This window comes from Phyllobates terribilis, unplaced genomic scaffold (assembly GCF_046119375.1).
Source record: "Phyllobates terribilis strain yellow unplaced genomic scaffold, ASM4611937v1 Scaffold_5__5_contigs__length_657084704, whole genome shotgun sequence".
NCBI classification, from domain to species: domain Eukaryota; kingdom Metazoa; phylum Chordata; class Amphibia; order Anura; family Dendrobatidae; genus Phyllobates; species Phyllobates terribilis.
In genome coordinates this window covers 485,459,587-485,468,589 of record NW_027362765.1, presented here as the reverse complement: position 1 = coordinate 485,468,589, position 9,003 = coordinate 485,459,587, and positions in this window count along the sequence as shown.

The following is a 9,003-nucleotide window of genomic DNA, read 5'->3' as shown; positions in this document are numbered from 1 at the left end:
CCCCATGGGAGGTTGTTCGTGCCTAGAGCGTTTAGGAGAGATTTGTTTGTGGAGTGTCATGAGTCCCGGTTGGCAGGTCATCCAGGAGTTTCGGAGACTAAGAGACTTATCAGTCGCAGTTTTTGGTGGCCTGGATGGCAGAAGGAAGTCATCAAGTGGGTGCGTCAATGTACTGTGTGTGCTAGGTCAAAGGCTTCACATACTCCTGCTGCGGGGTTGCTTTGCCCTCTGGAGGTTCCTAGTGCGCCTTGGACGCATCTCACTATGGATTTTATTACTGATCTTCCTGTGTCCGAGGGTTTTACTGTCATCTGGCTGGTCGTGGACTGTTTTAGTAAGATGTGTTATTTGGTTCCATTCATTAAGTTGCCCTGCGCCAAGACACTCGCTAAGGCGTTTGTTAAGGAGATTGTCAAGCTCCATGGCGTTCCTACGGATATTGTTTCTGATAGAGGACCTCAGTTTGTGGCTCGCTTTTGGCCTGCTTTTTTTGACAGGTTGGGAGTCCATTTGTCATTTTCGTCTGGTTATCATCCGGAGTCAAATGGACAGACTGAAAGAAAGAACCAGCATGTTGAACAGTCTTTGCGTTGTTTTGTGGCAGACAATCAAGAGGTGTGGTCTGAGTTTCTGCCTCTCGCAGAATTTGCTCTTAACAATCATACATCCTCCTCTGCTGGGTGTTCTCCTTTTTTTTTTTGTACTGGGAGACATCCGTCTTTTGGTTCGTTCTCCAAATTGGGGTCGGCGGTGCCGGAGGAGGAGAATTTTTCCGGTGATTTGGAGAGAGTTTGGACTAATGTACTCTTCAAGAAGAATTTTGACAGGAAACGTAAAGAGGTTTTGTTTACTGTGGGTGACATGATTTGGTTGTCCTCGAAGAACCTGCGGTTGAGGATTCCCTCTAAAAAACTGGGTCCTAAGTTTGTGGGTCTATTTAAAGTGCTTCAGGTTGTTAACCCGTCTGCTGTGAGGTTGGATGTCACTACTTCCTGGAAGATTAATCCTGTGTTTCATGTTTCCTTGTTGAAAAAGGCTGACGTATCTAATAGGGACGCCACTGTCACAGTTCCTCCTGTGGTGGAAGACGGCGAATATGAAATTTCTCGTATTTTGAATTCTAGATGGCATAGAGGGAGATTACAGTATCTTGTCTCCTGGAAGGGTTTCGGTCCCGAAGACAACTCCTGGGTAAGGACGGATGATGTCTCTGCTCCTAGTCTTGCTAAAGCTTTCCACAGGAGGTTTCCGGATAGGCCTGGGCCTGGAGGATCCGGAGGATCCTCATAAAAGAGGGGGTACTGTTAGAACCTTCCTGTTAGTTTTTTCTATCTTGTGTTTTGCTGTCACGTGACCATCTGCCTATATATTCCAGCTCTGCCCTTCTTGCTTTGCTGGACTTCAGTGTTGTTTGACTGTCTTTATAGCCAGGTGCTTCGGTGCCTATCTCTGTCAGTCTGCTTGGTCCTCTGGGACCTCTAGTACTTTTTGTCAGTTTGTCTTTTGTGCTCTGCAACAACTTCTGTTTAGGAGGTGTCCCATTTTTGTCCTTAGTTCATTTAGGGACCCCTCCCTTAATTCTATAGGTCTTCGTTCAGACTAGCCGAGGACTAAGGCGGGTCTGTTCACAAGGAACAGGCAGCCCGCTAGATCGTAGGGATTCAGCTTAGTCTTACTGTAGGGACAACTTTCCCCTATCTTTCCTTAGTATATGTTGCAGATCATAACATCAGTACCTTGGTAATGTATCAATACCGCCCGAAGCCACAATGACACTGCCAGTGGGACAGACTGTACTCACTTTACCGGTACTGGCACATGTGTCCTTAGAGGGCGTGGACATTCAGATTGAACCAATGCAGGGAGAGGAAGCGCCCTCTGGACTCCTGGTTGCTTGGACCTTGGCCACCGTGTGGCAGGGCCAAGTGCACATGCGTTGCATCAATCTAAGTGGCACGAGTTTACAGTTGTTGCCCCGACAAGAGGTGGCGCGAGTTTGCATAATGCCAGAGACCCTTACCAGAGCTGACGCTATAGGGCTGGCACCTGTGGAAGGAGAGCCATGGACCCTGGAGGTGTCCCTCAACAGCCAAGAGAATGGAAGAGAACTGTTGGCTGGCTGCCATCTCTTGGAGAAAATGAGGCTAATCTTACTGAGTTTTCTGCTGGACAAGTCAGACAGATCAAACAACTTCTACAGCGGTATCAGGGAGTTTTTGTACAACATGAAGACGATTTTGGGTGCACTCGGGAAATTCAGCATGAAATACCCACCGGAAATACTGCTTCCATTCGAGAGAGATATCGGCAGATCCCACCTCAAATGTACCAGGAGGTGAAAGAATTGTTGGCCCACATGTTGCGGAACGGTGTGATCCGCGAAAGTCAGAGTCCTTGGGCGGCTCCTAGCGTGCTGGCCCGGAATGGTACCCTGAGATTTTGTGTAGACTATCGGAAGCTGAATGAATGTACAGTGCAGGACTCCTATCCTTTCCCCCGAATTGAAGAGTCTCTATCTGCACTAGGAAGTGCCAAGTTCTTCTCTTCCATCGACCTGGCCAGTAGCTATTGGCAGATCCCAGTAGCTGAGAAGGATTGTCCAAAGACAGCTTTTGTCCTCCCTTTGGGCTTGTTTGAGTTCAATCAGATGCCATTCGGGCTAACAAATGCACCGGGGACTTTCCAAAGACTGATGGAGAGATGCTTGGGGGACCTCAAATTTGAAGCCACTTTAATTTATCTGGACGATATAATTATCTATTCCGCTACATTTAAAGATCATCTCCGCCGACTGGAACAAATGTTAGAACGGCTTCAGAGGCACGGCCTGAAAATGAAGCCTCGAAAGTGTCGTCTCTTCAAGCGAGAAATTGAATATCTGGGGCACACTGTGTCCAGTGCGAGAGTGCACCCCACTGAATTGCTGAGAGAAACGGCTGGGGGAGCCAAGCGGCAGCAGAAGAATCCGGACAACTACAGTTCGTTCAAGCTGGAGCTACTGGCACTGGTGAGGGCCATGACTGAGAAATTTTCTGAGTACCTGTCTGGGTCAGAAGTGCAAGTGCGGACAGATAACAACCCTTTGGCCCACTGGGAGAATGCCAAGCTGGGTGCGTTAGAGCAGCGGTGGGTCACAAGGATGTCCAAATACCAATATGAAATCGCCTGTCGGTCCAAGGCCCTGAACACTCATGCAGATGCCCTGTCCTGGGTCAGACAGGGCCAAAGAGGGACAGAGATGAGGAGCTCGAAGGTGATGAGATTCCGGATTTCAGCCAGTTCGCCGCTGCCGTGGTCGACGCCCAGGAGACCAGAGAAGAGCCGAGGCCCACTCAAATTGTGGGCCGCTCAAGAGACGAGTGGATACATCTGCAACAATCCGACCCAGAGCTGGCAAAGCTGAGAGAATGGGTCGCCCTGGGTCAAAGACCCGACCAGGAAGACAGGGCCGCTTCACTTCCAACTACCCTACAAATCCTAAGCCAGTGGGAGAGGCTCTTCCTGAAGGATGGCTTGCTATGCCGAAGAATCCAGCTACCTCGTGAGTTTGAGGTTACCTGGCAAGTAGTAGTTCCAGAAGTGCTGGTAACGCAGCTAGCCCAGGAAGATCATAGAAGTGGTGCTCACTTCGGTGTGGAGAAGACCTTTCGGTGGTTATAACGGCTGGTGTATTGGCCTCAACTGCGGCAAGAAGTCGAAGGGGTCTGCCGAACATGTTGCCAGTGTGAGTTGAATAAACCCCCAGAACAAAGAGCTCCCATTCAGACCATCCGAACTTCTGCACCCTTGGAAGTCCTGATGATTGACTACCTGATGATCGGAACTTCATACAATGGTTACGGACACTGTTTGGTAATGACTGATCACTTTACCAAGTTCGCAGTGGTGACGCCTACCCGAGACCAGACAGCAGAAGCCGCAGCTAAGGCCATCTGTCAGGATTTCATCCAGATTTATGAGTGTCCGAAGCGAATACATTCTGACCAGGGGGCCTACTTCCAAGGACTAGTGATGGAGGAACTATACCGTATTATGGGATCAACCGATCCCGAACAACGCCCTACCACCCTCAAGGGAACGGCGCATGCGAGCGCTCCAACAAAACCCTGTTGCAAATGTTGCGAATGCTGGAAGCGGACAAAAAGCTGAAGTGGCCCGAATTCATATCCGAGCTGGTATGGGTGTATAATATTCAAGTTCATGCGACTACTGGCTACACCCCTTACATGTTGCTGTTTGGAAGGAGTGGGCGAGAAATTACTGAACTAAAGCTAGACTCAGAAGACTCCGGCCCGGGCAGTAGCCCGAGTATCTGGATTCGAGAACACAAGCGCCGGCTTCATACAGTGAGAAGATTGGTTGCGCAGAAGTTTCAGGAAATAGAGCATGCAGATCGGCCCCCGACCTCGGGTGGATCACTCCAGCCAGGAGACCGTGTGCTGGTAAGGGTCAAACGATTTGGGAGTAAACTGGACCATCGTTGGAGGCGATACCATATCGCGTGGTGAAGAAGATGACCCAGACTACCCAGTCTACGAGGTTAGGCCCGAAGGGAATGACGCCGCGACACCCATGGTGTTGCACCGCAATGTGCTGCGACCTTGCTCCTCTGAAGCAAGTAACGGAGTTGGGCCTTCAAGCAAATTGGCTGAAGTGCCACATACAGGAACCTTGGGGGATGAAGAAGGATGGGCCACAAAGCAGTTGGGCCCGTCAGAACCGTCGATACCAACCCTGAGTGGGACCCAGAAAGAATCGGGAAGTGACTTGCAATCCCCAGTGGTTGATTCATCGGATAACCCGGAGTCACCTCCGCAGGAGGAGCTCCGCAGAACTGAGTGGGCTAATGCCGGAGTTCCTCCTAACCGGTATGCTCAAAAATAGTTTATCTGGTCTCAGATCCAACAGAAAATGGAGGGGTGTTCCCAACTCCTGTCTGAACTTGCACTGCCTGGAAAGAGACATCAATCCTGCAAGAAATCCACTCACCCTAGGACTGGCGAACAAAAGGGAGGGAGGAATGTAGTAGAGGCAAGAGAGCCTTTAAGAGAATTCTTACAGGATGCCTCAAAGATGGAGAGAGATTGCCATCTGCTGGTCAGGCACAGTCAAGCGCAACCAAGATGTGCAAGGGAAGTTGAAGGGGGAGCAGATTTAGACGCTGGACCCAGTCAGGTGACTTCCAGGAAGGAGTTCCTGGGTATAAGAGGCCAGCGCGCCAAGCCTGAGCTGGTTTTGGCGCCAAGCAGCAGAGAGGAGCAGACGTGCTCCCTACGTGGTGAGAAGCCCCGCTTGGCAGGCCTAAGCCAGAGGCCTGCAAGGTGCCACAGACGGACACCGGTGGATGAGCTCCGGATCCCTCACAGATGTGCCCCGAGTGCTGTGCCTACTGAGGAGAGTCAGAACCTGCTAGCGGTGCTGAGTGAGTTCGCGGAACCCGACGTCGCCTGCAGACAGATGAGGTCTGGACCCCCCTGTCCCCGGCTGGAGAGACTGCCTCCAACAGCCAGAAAGAGAAGAGTTGGGAGACGGCTGCACCAGGAAAGTCACGCCAGTGAAAGCAGAGGCGCTGCATACGTGAACAGGGCCGTCACTTCTACTGTTCACTCACAGTACCGGGGCCAGTTGGGTTTAGGTACTCAGGTTGGGAGGGGAACAGTTGGCGCGGAAGAAGCTAAACGTGATTTAATTGACTTTGTCTGGAAAAGATTTTCGGCCTAGCGAAAATAACCGGTGACCCCCGCGAGAGGCCATATACAGAGTTAAAGAACTGACGTCGTGGCTCCCATGATTGGGTGCACCACACTACCTTGAGAGACTTTGCATTTTATTAATATTTGAAATTACCGTTCATTACCACTGTTGCCATTCCCTTGTTTAGAATACCTGTTATATCTATATATAAACTGTTTATATTCATCTCTGACTGTCCTCGCCTTTTGTCTCTGTGTGTCGCATTCCGGCACCTGCATTACTCAACTACGAATATAGCTTTATTGGCGGAAAAATAAAAATGTTAAGAGTCTCGTAAAATGGCGATACAAACCAAAAATGTTTTCTATTACAGTCTTTCAGATTTTTATTAAATAAAAAAAAAATGTATGCAAAATTTGGATCGATGTAGTTGTACTGACCAGGAGAATCATGCTACCAGATCTTCTGTACCATACAAAGTGTTAGAACCCTCCTGTTAGTTTTTGCTATCTTGTGTTTTGCGGTCACGTGACCAGCTGCCTATATATTCCAGCTCCGCCCTTCTGGCTTTGCTGGACTTCAGTGTTTTTTGCCTGTCTCTCTAGCCAGGTGCTTCGGTGCCTATCTCCGTCTATTTCGCTTGCTCCTCTGGGACTTCTAGTACTTTTTGTCTGTTTATCTTTTGCTCTGCAACAACTTCTGTTAGGAGGTGTCCCATTTTTGTCCGAGTCCTTAGTTCTTTTAGGGACCCCTCCCTTTATTCTATAGGTCTCCGTTCAGACTAGCCGAGGACGAAGGCGGGTCTGTTCACAAGGAACAGGCTGCCTGCTACATCGTAGGGATTCGGCTTAGTCTTACTGTAGGGACAGCCTTCCCCTTTCTTTCCTTAGTTTATGTTGCAGATCATAACAGTAAGTCCAGCCCAAAAAAAAAAACTAAAAGGAAAGAAATTCGGGGATCAGTATGGTTTCCATCCAGGATTTGGCTCAACGCCTGCAGGGATTGTCTCTGGAGGTGGCCGAGCTTCAGCAACACGTGAGTAGCTGTCCTGGAGCGCATTTTGTCGAACCAAAGGTAGGACTGCCTGATGTTTTTTATGGTAAACAGCAAGATTTTTTTTCCTTTAAAAATGCTTGTTTGTTATATTTTTGTTTGAGACCAAGGTCCTCTGCGAATGAATCACAGCGCATTGGTTTTATTATGTCACTTTTGCGCAATGAACCACAGGGGTGGGCCTTTTCTCTCCAACCTAATGATCCGTGTTTAAGTTCTGTTGTAGAATTTTTTTTTGCTATGGGGCTATTATATGACGATCCTGATCGAATCTCATCTGCTGAATCAGAACTTAGACGTTTGAATCAGGGGTCAGATGATGTTGAAATTTATTGCACACACTTCAGGAGATGAGCCTCAGAAGTTAAATGGAATGATTCGGCGTTGAAATATTTATTTCTTACTGGTCTGAGTGAAAGGGTTAAGGATTTGCTAATTGCATTCCCTGCACCTGAGACTCTGCAGGAAGCTATGCAGTTAGCTGTTCGTGTTGACAGGAGAATAAGGTCCAGGGTCAATGATGTAAAAACTCCTGTAACTTCAGGTCCTAGTTTCCAAAAAATCTGCTCTGACAGCGGAGAACCAATGGAGGTTGGGGCGATGTCACTCCGCTCTCAAGAAAGAGATCGGAGATTCGCCGAAGGTTTGTGTCTTTATTGTGGTAAAGCTGATCATTTGATTAAGTATTGTGAGCGCCGTTTAAGTAAAGTAAAAAAAAAAGGTCAGTTACACCCGTATAGCTTGCTTAAGCTCTGCAGGAGTGTTCATTTCTGGGAGTACTGCTCTGCAGGGAGATTTGATTGAATTTCAGGTATTTGTGGATTGTGGTTCAACACTTAATGCGATTGATAAACGGTTTTTGGAAAAACTTAAATTGAAATCCAAACCTTTGTCATCTCCTATTTCTGTGGTTGCAATTGATAACACTCCTTTGAAATGTATAACTCACAAGACTGCTGCATTTCCTGTCACTATCAATGGTGTTCACCAAGAAATTTTGGACTTGGTTGTTTTGGATAATTTGCCCTCTCCAGTTCTTCTAGGATTGCCTTGGTTAAAACTGCACAATCCTTTATTGGACTGGTCTACTAATGTGATTAAGTCTTGGAGTCCGAAGTGCTATGATAAATGTTGTAATGGTCGCATTGCGGCTGTGGAATAAGGGGAATTACCAGTACCTATTCAAGATTTTTGGAGGGTTTTTTCGGAGGAGGAGTCGCAAGTTTTACCTCCTCATAGGGATTATGATTGCGCCATTGAGTTTGCTCCGGGTGCTACTCTTCCCAAAAGTCGCTTGTTTAATCTGACTATCCCTGAAAGAAAGGCCTTGGAGGAGTACATACAGACTAGCATGGCTGCTGGTCACATTAGACCTTCTAAGTCGCCTGTAGCAGTCGGATTCTTCTTTGTTAAAAAAAAGGACGGCGGTTTACGTCCATGTTTGGATTTTCGTGAAATTAATAAGATTACTGTACGCAATTCCTACCAATTGCCGTTAATTCCTGACTTGTTTAACCAGTTAGTGGGGGCCAAGTGGTTCTCAAGAATTGATTTCCGAGGGGCATACAATTTGTTACGTGTGAAGGAGGGTGATGAATGGAAAACTGCTTTTAACACTCCGTTAGGTCATTTTGAGAATCTGGTGATGCCTTTTGGTCTTACCAATGCACCTGCATTTTTTCAGAACCTTATTAATGACATCCTGAGACCTTTGATTGGTAAGAATGTGGTTGTGTATTTGGATGACATTTTGATTTATTCACCAGATCTAGAGTCCCATTGGCAGAGTGTACGTGAAGTTTTGCAGTTATTGAGTGATAATTCACTCTTTGCTAAGCTGGAGAAATGTGAGTTCGCTGTGCAGAAAATTAGTTTTTTGGGCTACATTGTCTCCAGAGAGGGCTTTGAGATGGACCTGTGAAGGTTCAGGCTGTGCAGGAATGGCCTAGGCCTGTTGGTTTGAAATCTATACAGAGATTTTTGGGTTTTGCCAATTATTACAGGAAATTCATTAAGAATTTTTCTGTAATTGTTAAACCTCTAACCGATCTCACCAGGAAAGGTGCGAATACGGCCCAGTGGACTACTGAGGCCATTGAAGCGTTTGAGTATCTCAAAGAGAGGTTCAGTTCTGCCCCTATCCTTATGCAGCCTGATGAGACCAAGCCTTTTTTGGTCGAGGTCGATGCTTCATCAGTGGGGGTCGGAGCAGTTTTGTCTCAAGAGAACGAGGGTGGAGTACATCCTTGTGCCTTC